At 42.3% G+C, this 24724-nt stretch overlaps 1 protein-coding gene across 9 annotated transcripts in view; it reads left to right on the top strand.

The window, feature by feature from the left end:
* Positions 1 to 199: 199 nt before the first annotated feature.
* The window catches only part of PPFIBP1 (PPFIA binding protein 1), a 173184-nt gene continuing 148659 nt past the window's right edge, over positions 200 to 24724 (top strand). For 7 of the 9 annotated variants that reach the window (XM_019452307.2, XM_019452316.2, XM_019452315.2 and 4 more), the window contains exons 1-2: positions 201 to 380; positions 13726 to 13805. The gene's annotated coding sequence lies outside the window, so the exon portion shown is untranslated. Of the gene's footprint in view, positions 381 to 13725; positions 13806 to 24724 lie in introns of all 9 variants that reach the window. The other 2 variants (XM_019452310.2, XM_019452309.2) reach the window with 2 other exon arrangements.

Below are 24724 nucleotides of genomic sequence, written 5' to 3'. Positions count from 1 at the left end.
TAGCTCAGCGAGGAATGTATAAAATTAGTTGACTCCTCTGAGTGACGGTCTCCGGGCCCAATGAACGGGCGCCCGGGCGCGGCCGACCCCACCCCCTTGCGAACTCTCTTTGGCTAATTCCCGCAGGGAGGGAGGAGAGAAGGCGAGTGGGAGGTGGGAGGGGGAGGTACCTGGAACTGGGAGTGATGTCAGCTCCTAGCTCTGTGCCTGCCCGGATTCCTGACATGGTGTAGGGCCGAGAGGGTGGGGAAGGCGGGAGCGGGACTGGAAAGGGTTCGGGCTGGGAGCCTGCGGCGGGGCCACCGTGCTGGGGCTTTGAACTCGGACGGAAGGTGAACCAGAACTTTTGGAACTGGCGCCGGCGGCTCTCCACCCCCCAGGTAAGGGCGTTTGGCTCCTCTCACAGACCGGAGGGAAGTGGCACGGTTGTGCGGTTGCAGCTGGGTGTTGCAGCCGCTCCTCCTCTTCCCCGGGTCGATTTCCTTTCCAACTCACTCCTGTTTCCCAGGGGGAACGGGAACTTTTCTGGGGGTGGGGTGGGGGGCTTAACTCCTAGGGCTCCCAACTAGCTTAAATGTGAAAAATACCTACAGGATGGACATGTAAGGTATTGTCTGTGTCCTTAGACCCCCCACACCCTAGTCTCCCAGTAATACTTGAGAACCCCAGTTAGAGAAGTGTGTGTGTATGGGGGGTTGTATTTAAATGTGTGACAAAAAGTTTATGACATTTCGACCCCAAAATTGTGCTTTTTGAGAGAGAACGAAAGTTTTGTGTATTTTTTAGTTTCCTTGTGGCCTGTTACATGTTGACCTAAATGAAAGAATATCATTGTTATTCTTAATATTCTTATGTATCAACATAAAAAATCCCTTTATTGAGTCCAGTCAGGACAGGATGTGAGAAATTCACTTGGGGTGTATTAATTATGAGCTGTGGGAAAACTCGTCTCTTGGGGGCACACTTCTAAAACTCCCATCTCCTTTCACTCTGACATATTAACCGAGAATCCCTTTCATTGCCAACTTTCTGATCTGGAGGGGTTAGGAAGGCTGCTGAGGATCTTGAGATCTGTTTTCTGTGGCTGCTTGAGAAAAGGATGAGGGCTGGTAGTTGCATTTTCAAGGATCATTTTTACAGAAGAGTTTGAACAGGGAAATAGTGTGGAAGGCGTGACAAACTCTTAATTATAGGAGCGTGGATTTTTCAACATGTGGGACCAAAACAAATCCTTTCAGTAAGAAGTGCAGAGAGCAATAGAGGAAGAACTCAATTTAGTGTCCCAATTTAGGAAAAGCAATTGGCCGTTGGGAGGAAAAGGTATTTTGAGAAGTGGCAATAGAGAATTCTAATTTTTGTTTATTTCCTGTTTGAAACCCTTTTTCCTGCTTGGAGATCTTGTCTGTGCCCAGGTAGCTAATTGGCTGTGATTGGCTTTCTGGGAAGAGAATTCCATAAACTGTTTGAGAACCTCACTTATCAGTGCTTAAGTCTCTTTCTTTTGGAGGGGGAAAAAAACCCCCACAACAACCATATGGGCTGAGACCTCTGAGTCCAGTTTCCCTTTTCATTCACCACTGTTCCTCAGCAGCGAGGATCCTTCTGTTGCCAGGTCAGGTGTGAACTTCATTGTGAGTGAAAAACTGCATCCCAGGTGCCTTGAATGAAAGGGCATTTCCAGGAGGAGAGGAAAGAAAGAAGCTGAATTAATTTAGTAAATCCAAGTAGAGAAATAGGGAACACAGGACTTCATAGATGGGGTTCTCCATCTTTCTAGCCAGATGACAGTCAGGTTTCAGAGCTAGAAAGAAGTGGTTTGTTTTGCTTTTGTTTCTAAAACACCTGGATCTGTGTTATTCTTAGTTCTTGAAAAAATTAGTACAGGGTGGGTCAGGAGCAGGCTTTTTGCAAAGGGAAGGCGTGTTTTACTGAAAAGGTCAGAACATTTTAATTTTGGTTTGTGTTTTGGGGCTAAGAAATAGCAATTGCTTAGTGGCTCTGAGATAGTGGTGAATAAGTCTTTTCTATATATGTTCTATAGGAAGTACATAAAACATACTGTATTTTCCACTGTACTTTTTCAGCAGGAAGGAGGAGGTAATGCAGAATTCCTGTGGACTAATGTGAGCTCACTGGAGCCTTGGTTGATAGTGTTTGTAATAACCAGTCCAGTAAGGAGTATCTTTACGATGTTGTCCTGATGTGCCAAATTCAGATTTATGTTTTCTTTCCAAGAAGCAGGTCCTGGCTTCGGGACTTGAATATGCCAGCACTTTAAATTTCATTCACAGTTTGAGTAATAACACTAATTTTGTGTACTTAGTTTTAACCAATATTTGTTTCTCTTTCTCTGTGTTTATAAGGTGTATGTAGTATAGTAAAATACAGTACTTTCAAAGGACAAAATTTGAAAGATATTTGAGTTACTGAGAAGGGTAGGATCAGGTTTTGGTTAAATTCTCTTCAACCAGCATCTATCATAATTCCGATAGCTGCTTAAAAAAAAAAAAAAAGGATAATCTGGCCTTTGTGGACAAATGTTAACTTGAAATGCAGGGCGCAATGTAGTTCCAGATCAATAGTGCCTAATTTCAAGGGCATCATTGAAACAAGTTTTTTTGGAAACAAGTTCAGTGAGGGAGAGTTTAACTGCTTATGTATGTAGTCTTTTTGTCACTCACTGTCCCAGCATGAGATAAATCAGAACAAGGTCACTTTTTCACTGTTACTGACTAGCTGACTCCTTTAAAAAAAAAAAAAAAAAAAAAAAAAAAATTTTTTTAATGTTTTATTTATTTTTGAGAGACAGTGTGAGCAGGGGAGGAGCAGAGAGAGAAGGAGACACCATCCGAAGCAGGCTCCAGGCTCTGAGCTGTCAGAACATAGCTCGAAGCGGGGCTCGAACTCATGAACCGTGAGATCATGACCTGAGCTGAAGCTAGCCGCTCAACTGACTGAGCCACCCAGGCCCCCCTAGCTGACTCCTTTTTAAAACATAATTTCCAAAAATAGGAAATATTTGTATTTTTATAGTCAATTTAGATTCCTTTGGTAATTTGTTACATTAAAATTAACTTTTTCAGTTTTTCATCTCCCATTTAAAAATGTTCCTAATTCCCAAATAGCACATTATTCAAACTGTTAACCTGAAAGAGACCTCATTCATCTGATTCTGTCTTTTCAAAGATATTATTACATGTTTCTGACCTGATTTGAATTACCTTTTCAAAACATTGAGTGAATGAGCAAATTAATGACTATTCATTCACATTAGGGCGTGTATCTCGATTCTTTTTTAAATACTGCTTCAAGGTGGAGCCGTAGGCAAGAGATATTGCATAATGATGCCCTTTTTATTCCCAGAGATTTCCCTAGAAAGCCCTATTAGTTCTGAAATTAAGAAGAAAAATAGTCACAGTTGAGCAGCCAATTGTGAAATATTTCAGGGAGCTAGGATTTATTATTATTTTTTAACCATGGTTGAACAGATGGGTGTAAGTATGAGAGGCAAAGCTGTTAAGATCAGTGACACTGGGTGTTGTTTGGGGATAAATGGAACAAAGTGTCTTCTGGCCAGCAATTCCCTTCAACGAAAGGTTGATAATTTCACTGTTAAATCAGTCATCAAATTGTCCAAAAATGGACACTATCCAAAAACTGCTCTGGGCTTGTGTGGTTGCATTTGTTTCTTAAACTCGTCACAGTGCACGTCAGAACCTTCTTCCTAGTCCAAAAGCCTACAGCTTCAGCCATGTATATTACAACCACAAAGACTGATGCTTTAGTAATTGGAGGTAATGGCCTAAAACAACTTAACTGAACCTACCCACCCTACAAAAAAAACAAAGACTCTTCTATTTTGCACTGTTTATTTTAAATATAGTCATTGATGTCAGTTTGGTGTAAGTTGATAATGTTTCAAAAGGCCAAGTGGTGAGGATTACTTTTGCTTCAGTACTTTTTTCCATTTTGAAGGATCTAAAACACCAAACAACTGGATTTTAGATTAAAAAACGGGCCCGTCTGGAAGTTTTAAGTTTGCACACTTGTTAGGCACTTTTGTAGGGGAGAGGAGGATCTGGGTGAAATGTGTACCAGTCTGGACCCGTTGAAGAGCTTCTAGTTCTGAGATGTGGGTTTGGACTCCGAGTGGTCCCGATGGGTGTGTTGTCACAGTTTGTGACTGGACTTTGGTTATGTGTCTCCCTAGAACTTGCTGTGACTCACATTTTGACTGGCCCACATGCAAATCCTAGTTTTTTTTGGCAAATGTAATGCGTTCAGAATAGAAAGATCATTTGGTGGTTTCTGTACAGTGGTGTACCTAAAAATGTCCATGACTGAAGAAATTGTACAAACTCGAATTGCATTCAGTATCACTCATTCTGGCAAAGGCTCATGTCTCAAATATGAATCCTGGAGGAGGAAGATCAAATCCTGTCATGTCCGGGGCTGGCTGTGGGTTTTATGGACACCCTCTGAACTCCAGAGTAAGTCTAGTTGTTTTCACCTCTCCTTTAATTTAGGGAAATCAAGCATTTGACATAAAAAAACAGACGCAAGTTTGAGAGAGCAGGTGTGCTGATCCCTTGTGTGTGTTTGTTAACAAGGGCAAACTTAATTTTACCTGGTAAGAGAGAGTAAAGATGCTGTTTTCATTGCCAAGCCCATTCTCATGTGGCTCAGTTCTTTAGGCAAGCAAGGTGGTTCTTGGGAAGAAGTAGGTAGGGCCATTGGGAAGTGCATTAATTCTTTCGTGCTATGAATGTAAAACTCTACTGTATCACTAAATATGCTTACATTATTTTGTCTCTCTGTACGTAGGATCTAGCTCACAGGATCTAGTCCCTTTTTTGCTGGCCCTTTATCACCTTTCTCACTATAGCGTTTTGCACAAATGTCATCTTGCTACTACCGGGTTTTATCAGGTTTTTGTGAGGAAAGTTTATTGAGTTTGCTTTCTTTACGAGAAAGTGAAACTGAGGCGAAAAGTCTATGGCCCGCTTTCTTAATATAACTTGTTGTGGCCACAGTTGCATAAATGATGTTTCTGCAACCATTATCTTTCTCTAAAGATGCTGCTGCTTATAACAACACATCGTAGAGAGTTTTATTTTGTTTGAATCGGAATTTGCACACGCTCTGTTTCTTCTTATGAATGATAGAAAAGTCTGAGCCTGTAGGTTCCCATCTGTATTGACTCTGGGAAGTGAGTGAGTGGGAGGAAGGGAAGCGGCGAGGACTCAGGAGAGACTCTGGTTGAACCTGTGAGTTGGTCAGGATGATTTGTGTGAAGTCACCTGGGTCTCCGTGTTTTTCCTCTGGATCAGCTGCTTTGGATGCTTTCGCGTTCTTCCAGCCCCCACTCCCGGCAGTTTGTGACTTTGCACAAAGTCAGCTTCTCAGGCAGCTTCTCAGCACGGAGTTAAGGTTCTTTCATTGCTTTTTTCTCTCCAGAATACCTGATTCTCTAGCGTGACTTGTGCTCTATCTACATCACCCTCTGGGGCAGACACAGCTAGATGCCAACCAGAATCCTTCCTACCCACCTCTAACCTACAGCTAAACTCATTTTGTTTAATTTACCATCATAAAAAAAAAACCCAAAAAACAAAAACTTAATTTTTCCCTTGTAGGATGTCTAAGTGCTAGTAGTCGTGGCCAATGAGACGGAAGTAGGTGGGTAGGGCTCCCCACCACATTCAAAGCTCTTACAAGGGGATGGCCTCTGTGAGTTTGCCTTTTGCTCTTTGTACGTTTTTCTCCCTGGAACACAAAGGCTATTTTCTAAGTGGAGAAACCATCTTGTGACCACAGACTAGTAGCTTAAGGGTTAAGTAGGCTGAGAAGCTGATGGCATTTTGGAACTGCTGTACCAGACTGTGTCTGCCCATTTCTTGACTTTTTGTGAGAAGAATAAAATCTCTATTTGGTTAGACCACAGAAATTGGGTCTCTTACTTGTAGCCAAATGTAATCCTGAGTCTAAATTTTAAAAAGTCGTAGTTCGTCTTTTCTCTACGAATTGAAAGGCAGCATTCTGTATGACCAAAGAGGGGTCAGACTGGAGCAAATTGACCCTCAGCTTCAATCCTGGCTTTGCTATTTATTACAATTATTTTAAAATTTTTTCTTAATGTTTATTTTTGAGAGAGAGACAGAAAGAGTGTGAATGGGCGAGGGGCAGAGAGAGAGGGAGACAGAGAATCTGAAGCAGGTTCCAGGCACTGGAACCTGTCAGCATTCCAGCTGTCAGCATTGAGCCCGATGCGAGGCTCGAACTCACAAACTGTGAGATCATGACCTGAGCTGAAGTCAGACGCTTACTGACTGAGCCACCCAGGTGCCCTACTATTTATTACATTCTAATATTGGCAAGTAACTTCCCTGAGTCTCAGTTCTTCCATCTTTAGCATGGTGGTACTGATATTTGTCTCACAGAATTTTTAGAAATAATTGAGAAATAATGAGAAATTATTAATAGAATTAATAGTGGCACATTTGGCATATACATTTTTAACAAATGGTGGCAGCTGCTGCTGAGGGAGAGTGTAATGGGGAGCCTGAAGAGGCAAGAAATTCAACTTCGAGTAGGTTCTCAGTAAACACAGATCGAAGTACTGAATGGGCCGTTAGCTTTACACCTGCAGCCACTGAACTCTTCGTGCTCACCGTTCGTTCCAGCACCCATCTCTTATCCTCAGTGCCACCTGCCTACACCAGAATATTTGGAGCTTTTCTGTGTCCCAACATGGGGTGAAAAGGCAGAGGAATTATGAGAAATTTATTAGTTATAGCCTAGGTCATCAATGAAAGGTGTTTGGCTCCAGAGTCAGACAGATGTAGATTAAAAGCCCATGTCCTTATTGGCTGTGTGATTTTTGTCTCCTGTGAAATGGGAATAACTGGGTGGTTGTGAGGATGAAATAGGATATTACATGTGTGTAAGCAATTCTTGGCCTTGGTGTGAGGTCCTCTTGAAGATGTAAGGACAAAACATGGCCTTTATCCTTGGGAATATTCACGTATAGGAGATGGGGGCAGAAAGGAGAAGCCCTCCTTACACATAACCATAATACAAAACCGATTTAGAATACTATTTAGCTGTTAAAATGGTTGAAAAAAAATATGTTGACTAGATGTCTATTGTATATTAAGAAAAACAACCAAGCACACATGTATAGTTTATATTTGTCAATGCATGAAAAATTGTTAAATTAGGAGGTAATTTATGGGATGTCGATTAGCATGGCAGGGAAGATGAAAGGGGTTTTAATTTTTTTTTAAAGCATACTGTTTATTTTACAACACACATTACTCTTGAGATATAGGAAGTATTAAAGTTTAAAAAATTGATTCATTAGGCCTTTTGGAGGTAGGTATGGGAAGAGTGTGCTATCTATGAGTTGCATGAGTCACTCAAATGAAAGGTTGGGTTTGGTGGGGTCCTGCTAGAGGAGGTGGGATTTGAATGGTCCCTGAAGGAGGAGTAGGAGATTTTGAGGCAGTAGAAGGGGGAGATGAGCCCACTGGGGTTTGGAGCAAAGGTAGAATGTAGTGAGATGAATTTTAGAGAAAGGTAAGATCCAGAGATCAATATTAAGAGAGGTAAGATATAATGGAGTCAGCCCTTAGAGGGTTTTTAAGAGAGTGACAAGGTTATGCTTTAAAATGAGATTCTTTTACAGGTGGGGAGAATTATGAGAATTATGTTATAAAGGTGACTTTGGAAATAGTATGTTGAATGTGACTAGAATATAAGTGGTGAGGGGTGGGGAGAAGGGCAGAACACCTTCAGTCAAGAAAGGCATACAAGTGAAAGTTGAATTTTAATGGGAAATAGGATGAATTAAGAATTGGACACCTGGAATTTGAGATTCCATCATGACCCACAATAACCTATCTCTGTCTTCTCATTATATAAATGGGTAAAGTAACAGTACCTGTCTCATTAGGTTTTTGGAACGACAGCAGCAAGAGTAATAATAGCTCCTACTTACACAGGGCAAGCACTGTTCTAAGTACCTTAAATATTTTAACTTCGATTTAATCCCTACATCAGCCCTAAGAACAGACACTGTTATTCCTACATTACAGATGAGGAGCCTGAGGCACAGAGAGGCTAGATGAATTTCCCTAGATTGTTTGTGTTGGACTCCGTGTTAAATGCAGGTAGGTACAGTCTCTAGGGTCAGAATCTTCAACCACTTCATGTTATTGCCTCTGGCTTATTTCTGGACTTGGCATTGTCAGAAACCATTAAGAACTGTTGATGTATCTACACAAAGGTGTTAAGAATTTGAAATTTAGGTTTGGAGTTTAGGCAGAATCCTAGATTGATGAATCATTTCCATGGAGCTGTTACACAACAATTAAAGGTAGATGAACTCACTACAGAAGATGATGTAGAATAAAAAGGGAAGCAAGTACAGAACCTTCAGGGAACTCTTCTTTTTTACACTTTATATTTAATTTATTCTTTTTTATAGTCCAATATTTTTAAATGACTAGAAAATATGGGACAAGGAACCATGACAGGATATGGTATGCTGAAGTTTATTTGAGTCTAGTGTTGATAAATTATTTCTAGGCCATGGAAGTTTTTAATATCAAGAAAAGATGTCCTCTGTTAATGGATAAATAATGAGTACAGTTCATCTTGCATTTGATTTATTTTTGGAAATCCTAGAGGGATGCCAATAATCTGAAGCACAACAAACCATAAAATACTTCAGAAAGAAATAAAAAGGCAAAATTAAAAATTTAGTTATTTGCTATTTGTTAGGCTGTGTACAATATGTCAAATGTTCCCAATTTTATTTTATTTTTTATTTAAATTTTTTAATGAAAGATGACATACAGCGTTCTATCATTTTCAGGTGCATGACATAATGATTCGACAATTCTGTACATTCTGCAGTGCTCACCACACTAGATGTAGATACCACCTGTCACCATACAGTGTTATTGCAACGTTATTGACCATGTTCCCTCTGCTACACTTCTAATCTCTGTGACTTATTTATTTTGTAACTGGAAGTTTGTACCTCTTATCCCCTACCCCCTTCACCTATTTTAAAGAAGATGCAGAATAAAAAGAGAAGCAAAGTACAAACCGTCAAGGAACTCTTGGCATTGAGGCATGATGAGGCTAAAGAAAATTTATTAAAGGAGGTAGAGCACGAACCGCCAGAGAAGGGGAAGATGGTGACAGCAAAGGGAAGAAGCACACCCTACACAGGGGGACTGTCCTTGCCATCTGGCACAACAGACCCATTACAAGGACGGGTCAACTGCCACTTGTCCAGCTACCAGGTCATTTGTGAACTTGGAGAGTGTACAGTAAAACCTTAGATTGCGAGTAACTTGTTCTGCAAGTGTTCTGCAAGATGAGCAAACATTTCTAATAATTTGTTTTTACATTTTTTTAATGTTTACTTATTTTTGAGAGAGAGACCGAGCACAAGCAGGGGAGGGGCAGAGAGAGAGGGAGACACAGAATCGGAAGCAGGCTCCAGGTTCTGAGCTGTCAGCACAGAGCCCGATATGGGGCTCGAACTCATGAACTGTGAGACCATGACCTGAAGCGAAGTCAGATGCTCAACCGACTGGGCCACCCAGGCACACCTCTAATACATGTTAATTTGGTAATCGAGCAGTGTCTTGCCCTATGAGTCGTATGTGATGCCAAGTGTCACATGATCACAGCTGAGCCAATGGTTCTTGAAATTCACTCTTATATACTAGTGCTTTGGATTACAAGCATGTTTCCAGAACGATTTATGCTGTGAACCAAGGTTTTACTATATTTTCATTAGCGCAGTAGAGATGGAATTCAGAGTGCAAAAACCTGGCTATTACAAGGGAGGAGATGAGCTGCAGGTGGCCCATTAGCCCAGCCTTTCAAGGAATCGGACAAGGAGAAGCATGCTGCGACAGCTTGGTTTGAGGCAGGTACAGGGGGTAGTGTGAAAGCAGCAAAAGCAAGGGGGGAATGAGTACAAAGTCTAGGGGAGGGGGCCACAGATGGATTAAAAATCGGGGGCGAATGCCTGGTTAGCCTTGAACTCCATAAGAACTTTCTTCAGATAGGATGGAAGAAAGGATGGGGGAAACAGAAAAAAATGTGATTGGAAGCGATAAGAGTTGAGTAAGTTCACCGCAGGCAGTCTGCATTTTTTCAGTGTAATAGGAATCAGTGAAAGGAAATTCATAGACAGGCGATTTAGGCTCCTGAGAGGCTGGCTCTTGGGGATTATTGGTGCAGAGGAAAAATTTGAAAGAATGACCGAAGTCTCTCATCTAAACAATACAAGCTGACACATTTGTCGGGATGTGTCTCCAGGCAGGAAAGTAATTTATTGAAGTGGAAAGTGGTGGCTACAAAAAGAAGAGGAGAATGAAATGAGACAAAGGAAAACTTGACTGTATTTGAAGGAGGAATTTTTAGACCACCAGACTTCATCGTTCACAGAACCGCTTCCCTGGGGAAACCCAAGTGCTCCGAGTGGTGAGAAACAGCCTGAGTTTGGTCAAAACTGACCCGCCAAAGCATGGCAAAATACCCTGTAGAAGGTGTCTGCGTTGGATGCTGCTCGTGGTTAAGGTCTTCTGTAGTCTTTGGTTTACGGATGGATTTTAGAGTGATCTTTAGTCGGAAACAATGCTGAGTTGTAGTATCTCAGCAGATTTGTTGTAATGACCTGAGGGGGTGGGGGGAAAGGACTAAAGGGATTCGGTAATTAGGAGCATGGAACTAATGGAGCACGCCCATCAGTCCAGCCATGGGTATTTCTGGGTTTGCTCTGAAGGATATCAGGAGGAACTTACCCAGGTGTGTGTAGCATTTTAGATAGGCATGGTGGTCCTGAGTTCAATGGTTCTCAGTGGGGCTGGCCACATAATTTTTGGAGCCCTGTATAAAATGAAAATGTGTGGCCCCTCGTTCAAAAAGCAGGGGGGAAAATCCATGTTAAAGGTACTAACATGAAAAGCTTTTCCTTTTCTTCTATACCTGCTTGACGTGTTCTCGTGCTTGCTATTTAATAGCATTCTAAGTGAAGGAAAATTAAAAATTTAAATTATTAGCATGTTTTTACTTCTCATATGGTGCAGCCAGTGTTAAGTGTAAATATAAGAGTATTTGAAGGGCGCCTGGGTAGCTCAGTTCGTTAAGCATCTGACTTCGGCTCAGATTTCATGGCTTGTGAGTTGGAGCCCTGCGTCGGGCTCTGTGCTGATAGCTCAGAGCCTGGAGTCTGCTTTGAATTCTGTGTCTCTGTCTCTGCCCCTCCGCTGCTTGCACTTTGTCTGTCTGTCTCTCAGAAACAAATAAACATTAACAAAAAGAATTTAAAAGCATTTGACACATCTGCAGAATTACTGAAATCACACACTTCATATTTTGTAATTTGTACATGCACATGTGTATTGTTCTTCCCAGAACGTGGAAACACTGTTCAAAACTAACTCACTGCTGCTTTTTTTCTTTTAAGTTTATTTATTTATTTTGAGAGAGAGAGAATCACAAACAACCTCTGTGCTCTCAGCACGGAGCCGGACGTGAGGCTTGAACTGGATCTCGATCTAATAAATTATGTGATCATGACCTGAGAGGAAACCAAGAGTTGGATGCTTAACCCATGCGCCCCTTATCTCACTACTTTTTTATTTCACTTCTTGATACATGCATTCTGTCAGGCTTTGTCTCACAGAAGGAAGGGGCTGGCTTGAAGGAAGGACTGAAAGGAAGAAGAACCATGGGTTGCCCTATCTCTCCTTTTCCTTCTGTGCTATTATTTTCGGCGTACATGGTTGGCTAATAGTGGGAAGTAATAAGAGTAAGAGGATATGATAGGATTCTTTGGTTGTTTGTATTTCTTAGAAAGACATTGCTTTGTTTCTGTGTGCAGAGCAAGTTGTGGTTTCTTTGAATGGAAAGCACAGCTTCTGGGAGCTGTCAGCATTCACCTGCCTGCTCATTTGGTTACACTGGTAACACAGCTACCTTGACCTAGTCTTGCTAATATCCCATGCATCATGAATCTACAGAAATTCTGTGCTCTTGAGGTATTGCAAACACGGTGTAAAAATGGCAGCCACACATATTACATGGGATCTCCTCTGCTCACACATTGCCCCTTCAGACCTCCCTTATAAAACACAAGTTCAGAGTTAAACTAAGAATCTCAACGGGCGCCTGGGTGGCTTAGACAGTTAAGATTCTGACTTTGGCTCAGGTCATGATCTCATAGTTGGTGAGTTTGAGCCCTACATCGGGCTCTGTGCTGACAGCTCAGAGCCTGGAGCCTGCTTCAGATTCTGTGTCTCCTTCTCTCTCTGCCCCACCCCCACTTGCACTTGGTCTCTCCATCTCTCAAAAATGAATACGTGTTAAAGAAAAAAAAAAAGAATCTCAAGATGACGACAGCAGAGCATTAAACCAAGTGTGGACCCTTTATGAGCATAGGGTCCTGTGTAACTACACAGGTCACAAGTTCATGAGGACGGCTCTGTTCTCAGAAGTCAAAGAGCACACTCTTAAGCCTGTATGCCTCTGGTCTTAAAGATTCACTCACCTTCATTATCAAAGTTGCAATGGGTCAGGTTTGTGTCTGGTATTCTAGGGACCCTCGCCTTGCCATCATCACTGGTATTTTTGCCTTTCATACATTTTTGAATCACTCTCCATTGCTTCTGCCATTGCCTTGGTTTACATCCCTATCAGCTCTGAAGTAGACCCTGGGTGTCTAAATGCGATATCTCTCCCTGTTGGATGAGGGATTGTGTGGAAGCTGGTGGTGTGGGCAGTGAAAGAATTCACCTGAGGCAGAACAAAAGCAGCTTGTCTGATGGGCCTGTCTGTATTCATCCAGGTGGTCGCTGGGGGCCCTTCCTACATTCCATTGCTGAAGCCTGTTTGCCTAAAAGTGGCCTCTACAAACCCTGCAGCTCGTTTGTAGATGTACAACAAAACCCTGTATTGTACATCTCCTTGCCAGACAGATCTTCAAAATAAACCTTTGGTTTGAGGCCACCCTGCCAGCCCCAAAGCTTTACTTGACCTCCCGTGGGCTTGGCAAGAGTTTTTAATGGCAAGACTGGTGGTCCTTCAGTTGAGACTGAACGGAGACAGGTTTCGTTTGACCTACACAGTATTTAAAGAAATTGAAGCCAGTACTTCAAGTTTGGGAGATTTCACCTAATTGAAATGCAGATTTTAAAAGCAGGCAATCTGGCTGCTCTGGGCTCTTGTTTCCTTATGTTGGGCTGATGCCCTTAGAGAACAGGAGGACCTGTGGATTTGGGAAGGAAGACGTTTGGATTTACTTTTAGGGCAGATTGACTCATTATTCTGGCAAAATCATCACTTTCCCTTAATGCAGATTTAAAACAAGCATCTGTCTGTTGTTCTCAGGGAAAGCTAATCTTTTAGTGTGAGAAATTAAGTTCTCCACCTTCATAATGGAAGTTGAATGTATGCTTTGCAGCAGCCCTTGGTTACTTATTTAGGAGAAATGTTTCTTCGGTGTCACCTGGTCAGCGTCCCCACTGGTCACCTTGTGACCTCGTCTGGTCTTGACCTCTTTCTCCAAGCTTGTCTTCCCCTGTCCTGCTGTGCTGAGACCCGGCCTGCCCCTCTGGAGAGCTTTAAGCCCAGCCCCACCTTTTCTGCTTCGCTTGTTGCTCTGCTCTTTGCTTGAACCTTTCCTTGTCTTTCCTCTAGGCCCAACTGAGGCAGTTCAGGAAACTCTTGTTGCCGAGAGCCTGCGTGAAAACTCAGCCCTCAAACTCTGCTGGAAGCAGGTAATTAAAATTTTGGATTTTTAAATGCTCGAGCACCACGTGGGTAGTACATTCAGATTGTTTTTGAGGGTCCATTCCGGCCCGATGATTTTGAAACGCTCTAATTCGTCCAGTGCCTGTGCCTATTTATTGCCAGTATCTAGTTGGTTTTTGAAATTGTGCTTTGGGGAAGGAGCTTTATTCGCACTGTCTCAGTGAATTAGGAAGACAGCACATCTCCCTTTGACAGATGAGGAAACGGTTTTCTCCAAAACCGACGCTCTAAAGAGCTTATCCTTGCCTTATGTCTTATTTCTTCAGATGGGTTGTATACTTGTCGAAGGCTGTGACTGGGCCTTTGTTGCCAGGCTGTGTCTGTTACTGTCAATACATGTTTCCATGACAAGAGAAATGGTTTACTCAGCCAGTATGCACCAAGGCGTAGACAAGGCTCCATGGGGGTGATGCAAAGGATATCAAGTAGGAAAGATGGGTGGGCAGCAGTTATACTAGAAGGTATGCCTCCGACCTGTGCACAAATACAAGTATAGAGTTTTGGATCTTGGGCTTTGAAGTTAGATGGGCCTAGCTGTGTCTGTTTCCTCATTTGTAAAATGGGGGCAATAATAAAGGAACAAATAGCTTATCATTTGTTCCGCTGGTTTTCAGCTGCGGTGATTTCACCCCGTAGGAGTCAGGAAACATTTCTCATGTTACAGCTGGGGATGGAGGGAGGACTGATGTCCAGTGACTAGTGTCCAGGGATGCCACTGAACACCCTTCAATGCAAGGGACGTAACCAGAAATTACCGGCTCGAACTGACAGCTGGTGCTGAAGGTGAGAAACCCTGCCTTGTGGGTTTGTGAGGGTGAAGCCAGACCATGCATGCCATCTCAAAGATTGTAAAATCAAGCCTTGAGGAGGGTGAATCCCAAAAGGCTCCGTGTCAGCGGCATCTGTGATCCTTGCCAAGGAAAACCCTTGTTCTAAGGATTTCATGCTCTCCTGTTTAGAAGACTCAACTGGAGAATGTTTGTGTTACGCTGTGTGCTAACATGAGCTGGCTGCACGTATCGGAGCTGTGAAAACAATTGTTAATTTTTAGGGTGTTCCTGGTAAACTTCCTGCTTGCTTAACTAGTTTGTTCTATGATAATTTTGGTGTGTGGGTTTAAGTCCTCTCTCTGATGGAAAATATTCTGGTTAATGAATTTCCAAAATATGTTTTGGCAAGTGGGATGTGAAAAGTCCTTGTTTTCACATCAACAAGCCTCATGTTTTTCTAGTCCTAGATTTAAAACAAGGCCACCCTTCCCCCTGTTGACTGTCTTACCTGCCCACTGCACAGTGTTTGGGTATTGGTGGGAGTGGTTTGGAGGGTTGTTGGATTTCCATCAATTGTTTGTTGTGGATTTGCAGGGGAGATGGTTACTTAAATCTTTTGTAACTTCAAAAGTAATAATGCACCTTATGGACGATTTTAGTAGCATAGAACAACCATAAAGACACAGTTAAAAAAAAAAAAAAAGTCTTCAGTAATCCTACCACACAAAGGTACAACTATAGTTGCTGTGTTTCTTTACTTTTTTTTATTTGTATTTTTCCCCATATTTGAAATATTTTGACTATGTGATTTGTGTCCCCCCTTTATTTTATTTAACATTGTTTTATTTGCCCTTCCCCACCCTACAAAAATAACTGTAAATATTATTTCTTTTTTTAAAACATTTTTTTATGTTTGTTTATTTTTGAGAGAGAGACAGAGTGGGAGCAGGGGAGGGGCAGAGAGAGAGAGAGGGAGACACAGAATCTGAAGCAGGTTCCAGGCTCTGAGCTGTCAGCACAGAGTCCGATGCAGGGTTTGAATTCACGAACCATGAGATCATGACCTGAGCCGAAGTCGGACGCTTAACCGACTGAGCCACCCAGGCACCCCTGTAAATAGTATCTCTAAAGACTGTAAAGTATCCTATGTAGGGATGTTTCTTGATTTATTTAATCCCATTGAGGAGGCTGTTTTCAATATTTGATGAGCGTCTTTATGCAGTCAGCATTTTCTGTATAGATCATTTTTATCTTTTTTTAATGTTTATTTTTGAGAGAGCAGCTAGAGTGCAAGAGAGAGATAGGAAGGGAGGGAGACAGAGGATCCAAAGCAAGCGCTCAGTGCCGAGCCTGATGAGGGGCTGGAACTCATGAACTGTGAGATTAAGACCTGAGCCGAAGTCGGATGTTTAACTGACTGAGCCACCCTAGTGCCCCCAGATCCTTTTTATCTTTGTCATAGATGACCAGAAGTAGAACCAAAGGATGTGCATGCATATGAGTATCTTGGTTGATATTGCTATTTGTTGCCAATAAAGTTTGTACTAAGTTTTGCTGCCATTAGCAGAATGATTTCTCATTTTAATAATATTTGGCAATTTTCTAGGAGAAAAGACTTTTGTTTTTCTTTTCTTTTTTATTTGATATTAATGAGATCCAACATGTTTATATGACTGTTGACTGTATTTCCTGTTAAAACTTCATGAACTTTACCTGCTTATTATTTATTATTGGGAATTAGTATCTTTCTTGTTTGCCATAAACTATGTGTTTCACTTAACCCTTAATTACCTTTTCTCATTGTTATTATAAGTATTTTGACTTCGTTTTTTTTCCCTTCAATTTTCTATTTGGTTTGCCTTTCAATTTTGTTTTTAGTCATATAGAAATAGAAAATTTTTATGTAGTCAAATCTTGATGTTTTTTTCCACCGTCTTTCACCTTCTTTTGTCTATATTGAAATGAACCCTTTGTATTTTGGACGTGATTATACTGACTTGTCAGTGTTTTAAAATTCTCTCCCCACTGTAGACCGCTATAGAGTTTCTTAATGAGGATAAATGGGCTTCAAGAACTTGGTCTAATATGGGCACCCATTGTGTACCATGGAAAACACTCCACGTCTCTGTGTGAGTGGGTTGGGTATGTGTGAGTAGGGAAAGTTGATGAGAAAGGTTGAGGCTCATGTTGGGCTGTGGCTTGTTTGGTTTTGTTTTAATTTCCTTTCCCACAGGGTGGAAGTGAGCTTTCCTGAAGGCAGGGGCTTCCACAGTTCTCACCTGGCTGAGTCACCGGGGCCAGCAGCTTGCTGAGCAAACAGTGGCTGTGCCTGGCACAGAGTTGGCCCACAACAATTATTTTGTCTAGTGCCTGAGAAGGTATACTGAGCAGAGGCTGGCCAAAGTCCCCCCCGCCCACCCCCTCCACTCCTTACCCCTGAAGTTTGATTCTCTTTGGCTCCAGGCTCTGTGTTGCTCAGCCTCATCAAGGTCACTCCCTGGCCTGTGAGGGGCTCCCTAGGTGCAGTTCACCAGCTGAAACTTGAAGAGGAAGGTAATCATAACAAATAGTGTTTACTTCTTTTGCAAAGCGCTTTCACTACGGCTTTTTTATATGCTTCTCACCTCAACCTTATGAGGTTAAGTACTATTTTCATCTCCATTAATTTGGAGGAAACCACCACTCCATAGAAGCATAGTTAAAATCTAGAGCTTCTGACTCCAGAGCTGATCCTCTGTGCTTCTGAAACAGTTCTGTCATTATGATTTCTGGTTGTGATTTCTCGGTGGTGCTATTGGGCAGAAGGTAGCAGCAACTTTAGGTTTTGGAATCAGGCATAGCTTGGATGGGATTCCAAGAGAGTCATGTCTTAATATTGTGACTTTGCTACTTGACCAGCCTGAGCCTTGGTTTCCTTGTCTATAAATGGAAACAACAATGTCTACCTTGCAGGGATGTTGGAAAGTTTAAGTTGAGATAATCTATACAAGACTCCTAGAACAGTACCTGGCTCACTAATTGTGGGTGCTTGGTAATGATGCTTCCTAGTCTCAAGGCTCAAAATGCTACTGTTCTTTTTTGTTACCAGCATTTCAGAATAACTGGCAAACCTTCTCAGACTTGTGAAATTTCAGTAAATATTATTTATATTTCAGTGCAAGAAACATTTGTTTATCTGGCCTGCTTATTTTCCTGTTGAGTCGATGTTCTTCCCTGTTGTGGATATCACCTGCTTCTCTGAAATCCTTCTGCTTGGAGAACTTTGTGATGAATCTCCAGCTTAGTCCTGTACTCACAGCCAAAACAAAACATATTTTGTCTACATGTTTATGTAAAAGCACGGACCGTTTTTTGGAAGGGCCATAACCCAGTCATTCCTTTACACATAGTTGAGATTTTTGGCATCTTTCATGGAGTTGTTACTTGTCCCCTGTTAATATAAATATTCAGGTAACAAAGTAGTCTTAAAAAGAAAGTCGTAGAAAATCACGAGAAAAGAGAAAGTTGCTAAATAACTCTGGAGACCAGTTGTTAATTAAATCTCATTTTTCAGACCATGTAGAAAGTGAGTTGGATTTGATTGGTCCTTATGCTAGATTTGGTCATCCACCTAAAAAGCCTCCACTAAAGAGGCAGAAAGCCTCTTTCTGCCTAAAGAGTTTCAACATGAGGATTTTCTTGCCAGTTAACTTCTATTGTATGTTTATTCAGACTTTTTCATTTTAATAAATTGAGCCAAGTAATTATATATGTTAGCTTAGAGTTGTATTATAATCCAATGCAGCCTTGTTTCTATGGAGTTAAAGATAATGCCTTTCGGCAATCTTCTTTAAAGTGTTTCTTGGATCTTACTTATTTTTTGTTCCTGAAGCCACAGTTGCATTTTCAACAATACACCCTCTTAGTATTGGAAAGGGGAAAGGTTAATGTGGATGGGGCCTTAGTGGGTTAATAACTAACCTTCTTGTTCTTATTCTGGGAAATTTAAATGTGTTGTCCTATGTTTTTTCCATTCCCGCCCTCCCACCCACCCCCCCACACCCCATGGTAGGAATGGAGAGACAAGGATGAGAAAGCTTCTTTTTAATGTAATTTATATAAGTTACATAAATTAGAGTCATAAATTAGTTGCATTTTTATATAATTCATGCCATATGTATATGCTTTACATAACACATGGATACAGTTAAGTATCAATGATTAAGTGAAATTTACGTGATTTCTGAGTTCCCTCTTATATCTGGAGTTCAAGGATCAAAGTGAGTGCACTGTTGGCCAAATCTCATGACTATTGCAAAGTGAGTGTAGGACATTGTAAAATGCTATGCTCCATTTTAATGGTCAGTAGGCAGTTGTTTTCCTAAAATTCTGGGCCTAATGTTTGATTTCTTAATTTGTAGCCAGAGTGGACATTTGGGGGCAGAGGTGGGAGTGTTGATAATGGTGGAGAGAGTAGATTAAATCTGGAAGAATAAAATTGGTGCTGATGTGAGTATTAATTAACAGGATACAAAGGACTAAAGATTGTGCTTTGTGATCACAAGATAACAATCCAGTTGGGCAGCCCTGAGCCCACTGCGGATCAGCCAGATCGTTTTGGCACCAGCCCTTTGAAACAAAGCCTGAGAACCCAGCGAGTTTTACCAGGCATTTCTTGTTGCTGGCTGGCTGGCTGGCTGGCTGGCTGGCTGGCTGGCTGGCTGGCTTATGGAGTAAATAGAGTAATTAGCTCTCATTAGCACTCCCACAAGCTGTAATGCATCCACCTGAGGCAGAGAGACGCTTGCTTCTGTTCCTGATGTTCCTGAAAACGTTGAAAATCCCCATCTGATCTCTTCAGTACAAGCATTTTTGCGTTGCAGAAACAGAATGCCAAGTTGGCAAGAATAAAACCCACCAAGTGTCTCAAATGACGGTAGCAAAGCCTGCTGACCAGGGTGGAAGGCTTTCCTAAGAACAATGACTGTGTCTAAGAAAGTGGTGAGCCTTTTAATATAAAGCCTTTTCTTCGCTCTCCCCGCCCCACTGCCCTCTTGTGTATTTGACTGATAAGAACCAGGTTAGTCAGAGATACTGAACCCTTGTGGTCATATAACTTGATCTCCTTAGCCTCTTGTCAGCTAGACTTTAGAAGTTGTGTACCAACAGAGTATCTGCGTTGTTTCAAGTCCTTGAGAAAGAGAGACCTTGGAGGGTGGTTTGTGGCCCTGTTCAGGACCACCTGCTGTTGATAATCCATGTTCCTATGAAACAGATCTGTAGTTATGAAGGTGGAAGCCAGAAAGGCCGATGGAGGAGGGAGACAGAGTCTTGGGGGCTTTGCACACAATCCTGGAGAAATACACAGAAAAATTGCAAATGGGTAGATTTTATGGGAAAGGATCTTGAACCAAGAATCTGGCAATCTAATCCCAACATTGATCAGGTGTGTGATCCTGGGTAAGTCATGAAAGTGAGGTAATCATACCAGCCCCGCCCTTACACGGAGAGCTGTGAGGGTCAAAGGAGACAATGTGTAAAAAGCTATAAAACATTAAGCAGGAGTGTGATTTTAAGTTGAGATTTTCACATGGAGAATATTATCTTCATTTTTAACCTTCTGAACCCAAACCTTTGGTGATAAGATAACAGACACTGTGCAGGTACCTGCTTTTGCTCTGACTTCTACTTTTGTGACATCCCTAATGCCATCCCGGGCCCTATACTGGGCTAGGGGGCCTGAGTGACTGGTAGATGGTTCCTCAGGGTTTTCTGGGAAGTGGTACTGTCTCCTGTTCGATGCTGTAGCAGTAGCTCTTGATTCTTGCTCAGGCCTGTCTGCCGTCTGCTTTCTTGGGGATGCAGCAAATACTACAAAGTCATCAATAATCTGTCAGCTCTAAGAGTTCTCTGTTATTAAAAGTTTGAAATACTGGGGATAAGGTGTTTAGGACTTAATGTCATACTTACATGTAGAACTGTTCTTTTTAAGTAGCTTTAGAATGATTTCCTAGGATTTGAGGTTATGAAGCAAGTGTGCCTTATGTGGGGAGGGGCATACTCCATTGGCTAAGGTTGCAAACATCCGACCTGGCATCCGTGCTCTCGTGTCAGTTTTCAGTGCCACATGATGCTGTGACGTGCAAGTCACTAGCCTGGCAGTGTCTCACCTTCTTTACTTGTGAACCTGGGATACTCCTGGGCATTATTTAACTCCTGTCCCTGTTGACTGTATCGGCTTGGTGTTCAAAAAGTGATCGGGATTGATGATCAGAATGTCTGTAATTATTAAATCAAGTCACATATTTTTCAAAGATTGTTTTCAGCCTTCATTGGACCTCTGATAGCATGTCTTGATGGAACATGTCTAGGACCTGTAACTCCCTCAGTACAATTTTAAAAATAACTTGCTGCGCTTAGAAACAGCCTGTCTTTGAGGTACACTGGAAGCATGCTCAGCCCAGGAGGTGGGTGCTGAGGGATTTTAGGGGTGAGGAAAAGGCAGTGGGATTTGGTGGAGGAGAAGCTGATCAGCAATGCAGCAATACAGCTGATCAGCAGTAATGGAGGCCCCAGCTGCGCTTAAGGGGAACTCTCGAGTTGGGATGGCCCTGTGGAGGCAAGGAGCTGGACGCGTGTATCCCTGAATCAGCCCATTGCTGGCAACTGGGCACCCCTTCTGGTGGCTTAACCTTGAGTGAAGCAGTGTCCTGTGGCTGGCTGGGGGCTTTCCCTGTGAGCCGTCAGCAGCTGGGGAGGAGTGCAACTGGATCTAAAAATGGGGTTCGGGGGTGCCTGGGTGGCTCAGCCGGTTAAGCGTCTGCTTCTTGGTTTTGGCTCAGGTCATGGTCTCACAGTTTCGTGAGTTCAAGCTTCGTGTTGGGTTCTATGCTGGCAGCACGGAGCCTGCTTGGGATTCTCTCTTCCCTTCTCTGTGCCTTCTCCCCTACTTGCTCTGTCTCTGCCTCTCTCAAAATAAATAAAAAAAATTTTAAAACTGGGATTTGAGTGGAGCACACCAGTGTCCACTCCCCTGTCCCAAAGAATCTAACCCCTTAAAAAAATAAACAGTAATAGAGAACACCAAAATCTCAGCATATATGGTAAGTCTCTTTATCTGCAAAGTTAGAAACTTGGATCCCATAGCAAAACTGAAGGAAGAGGTCATACCCTTTTGTTAATGATAAATCAACAGATCTCTAGCCTTTCGGAAATTTTTGAGATGCTTGGGTAATATTTGCACCTGATGATGGTGTAGCTGGGGCCAGCTTCTGTATATGTGAAATGGCTGACCTGTACTTGAGTAATTTTTCCCAAATATGAATTACTGCATGTTTAGAATAGTAATCGTATGTGTGCATAAATGAATTTGTCTCTGGGATATCTAACTCAAGTTGATTTTATAGAATTGGTGGTTCATCACCATAAATGTCAGGCAAGCAGGTTAAGGCACACAAACCATCAAACCTGGAACTTTCTAAGTTAGGACCCTATGGACGGAGGGGAAATATGGGAGAGTATAGCTTCTGTCGAAGTTCCGGTCATCTGACAGGGCATTTTAGTGTGGTTGAGGTTGATAATTTAGGAGTTCTGTTGTCAAAGGATAAGTTAATGGGCTTTGAAAAAAAATGAATGAGTTTTCTGGCATTTCCAAAAGCCAGTTGTACTCCGCAAATATCTGAAACTGTCTGGCATGGTGTAAGTGGGATGGGTAAGCAAGGGTAAAGTCCTGCGTCTTTTCCAACCTCAGATTAAGTCATATCTGCAAAAGTGAACATGGTTCTTCATCATTTCTATCTTCTCATGAGTGAAGCAGGCGGTGGGTTCTGCTGGCCCATCATGTCTGTAGTTTGAGTGTGTTGTGGGGCCCGGAGGTAAGGAAGGCTGACGATTTGGGGCTGGCACAGAGCCAAGGTGTGTGTTCTGACCACTGGGTTTCACTTCCCAGTGAGTCCCTGTCAGCTCCTATGTAACCCTTGTATCCTTTGTCTTTTTGCTCGGGAGCTCTGTAATGCGAGTCACACGAGATGTTACTAACCTGTTTGTTTCTGTTACAGGTGTAGTGGAGAGAGAAATAGGTCACTGTTCCTTATTCAGAAACTGAACAACTGCAGCTGCCATGGTGATAGGTTCTGTGTTAGACACACATCTCACCTCTTGGAGGGATGTGGCGATTTGGTGATTGCATGTCAAGTCGATGAGCTGCCAGCCAGTTTATCGTATTGCCTGGAAATGGGAGATGGCATAAAACAAACTTGCAAGGTTTCCTCAGATGAGAAGGAAATTAATGTAGCATAGTGACTCTGCCGCACCGGAAGGGCTGAGGTGAGTCCGTAGAACACGTGTGCTGTGTCGTCTTGAACTCTCCACTTGGATGGTCTTTCTCAGTGTGGTCCCTAGAGCCTCCCGTGATCGCACAGTGCAAGGAGCAGGCAAGGCAAGTTATAATGTAGTCTGTGTCTTCCTCTGGCTTTTCCGTCTTTATGACATGCCTACACATGTGCACTGGCATTCTGGAAAGTTCAGACGGGGAATCTCCCAACTACGACTTTTTGTTATGACTCACTTCTGCAAAGGATGAATCAAGAAGAGTTTCTTTGCCAAGTAGTGTGGTATTGTGTAGGGAGAAATAACTGATGTTGGAAGAGAAACTTTGAAGAACCAGAATTTAAACAAGGAACAAGATGGAGGAAGCCTCTATCAAGAAAATGGAAAACCAGAGGTGATCTGGAGGGTGTTGCCTGGAGCTGTGGGAAATAAGTCAGGAAGAAGAGAAATGGAGACAGGTCAAACAGAAAACATTGCCTGTTAGGGCTGACTGGAGTCTGAGGACCGAGGCAGCACCAAGGGGCTTGGAAACCCACTCTACAGGGAACTGCCCCACCCATCCACCTGCTTCTGCCTCCATTCACCTGGAGCAGGAGGGTCTGACACCAGTCTGGGGAGGGTGCTATTTGGCTGTTTTGAAGGCAAGACCTGAAAGTGTGGGGCGTCTTGCTTCCTTCTCCAGCTGATGTTGCATAACCTCTCTGAGAGAGAGAACATAGTGGTTAAGGACACAGGCCTTGGAACCACACAGATATCTGCTACTTACTAAGGTGTGACTTGATCTTGGGGCCTCAGAAAACAGGAATGTGGATGAAATTGGTTGTATTTCATGGGGTTATTGTGAAGGGTTTAGCAGAGCACAATGAAGTAAGAGCTTAAAACTGTTGTTACGTGCCAGGAGTTGTTACGGGATTTGTAAAATGCTGACACTCGCTGGCCCACTGTCACACGTTGAACCTGAGCTTGGTCTCCGTGGAGAATTAGACACGACCAGGGCTCTGGTGGGTTATTAAAAACAGCTGCAGGTCCTTGCCAAGGGCTCTGGACGTCCATACACTGACCCTCTGGAAAGTTCCTGTATTTAAACCCCTTGATGTTTTCTAGAGACTGCTTCAGCAGGGACATCCACACACATTGACTTGGAATGGGTCTGGGCACTATTTTTAAATCTCCATGGATAATGGGTGCTCGGTTAAATACATGTAAATATTTATTCACCTCCTAAGCATCTTTTGTATACAAGACAGTGGACCCAGAAGCGGTATACCAGGGCTGCCTGCTGTGTGTTTGGGGTTTGCATGATGTTATCGTGCCTTCCTACAACACTGAGAGAGGAAGGTGATATTACCAGTTTCACAGAGATGAAATAACTTGCTCAAGATCAGAGATAATCCCCAATTTCACTGAATGTAAGGCCCATTCCAATTTCAGCAGTGTTGGAATGTGAAAAAAAATCTTTTTAAGTAATAAAGTAAATAGAAGAACCTAGATGCTCATTCTTGCCTAATTTCAAAGCTTATGTTATTATTATTTTTTTTTTTTTTGTCCCATCACACACAAGAACTTGCTGTCGATCTGGTTGGTGGAAATAAAACAGGCACAGATAGGAGAACAGCTAATGTGTTAGGACTTGAAAGGGCAGCAGTAATAATAGTTGGTGTTTATGGACTACTTATGATGTGGCAGTGCTTTCATAAGAGCATTGGACTCTTCACAATTATTCTGAGGTGGATACTGTTATATTGTCTTCTTCACCAATAAGACAACTGAGATGGGTACTCTTTTTCAAAGTTTATTTATTTATTTTG

This window comes from Panthera pardus, unplaced genomic scaffold (genome assembly GCF_024362965.1).
Source record: "Panthera pardus isolate Hobbes unplaced genomic scaffold, ASM2436296v1 HiC_scaffold_6, whole genome shotgun sequence".
Taxonomy (NCBI): Eukaryota; Metazoa; Chordata; class Mammalia; order Carnivora; family Felidae; genus Panthera; species Panthera pardus.
This window is presented reverse-complemented; position numbering and strand designations above follow the sequence as displayed.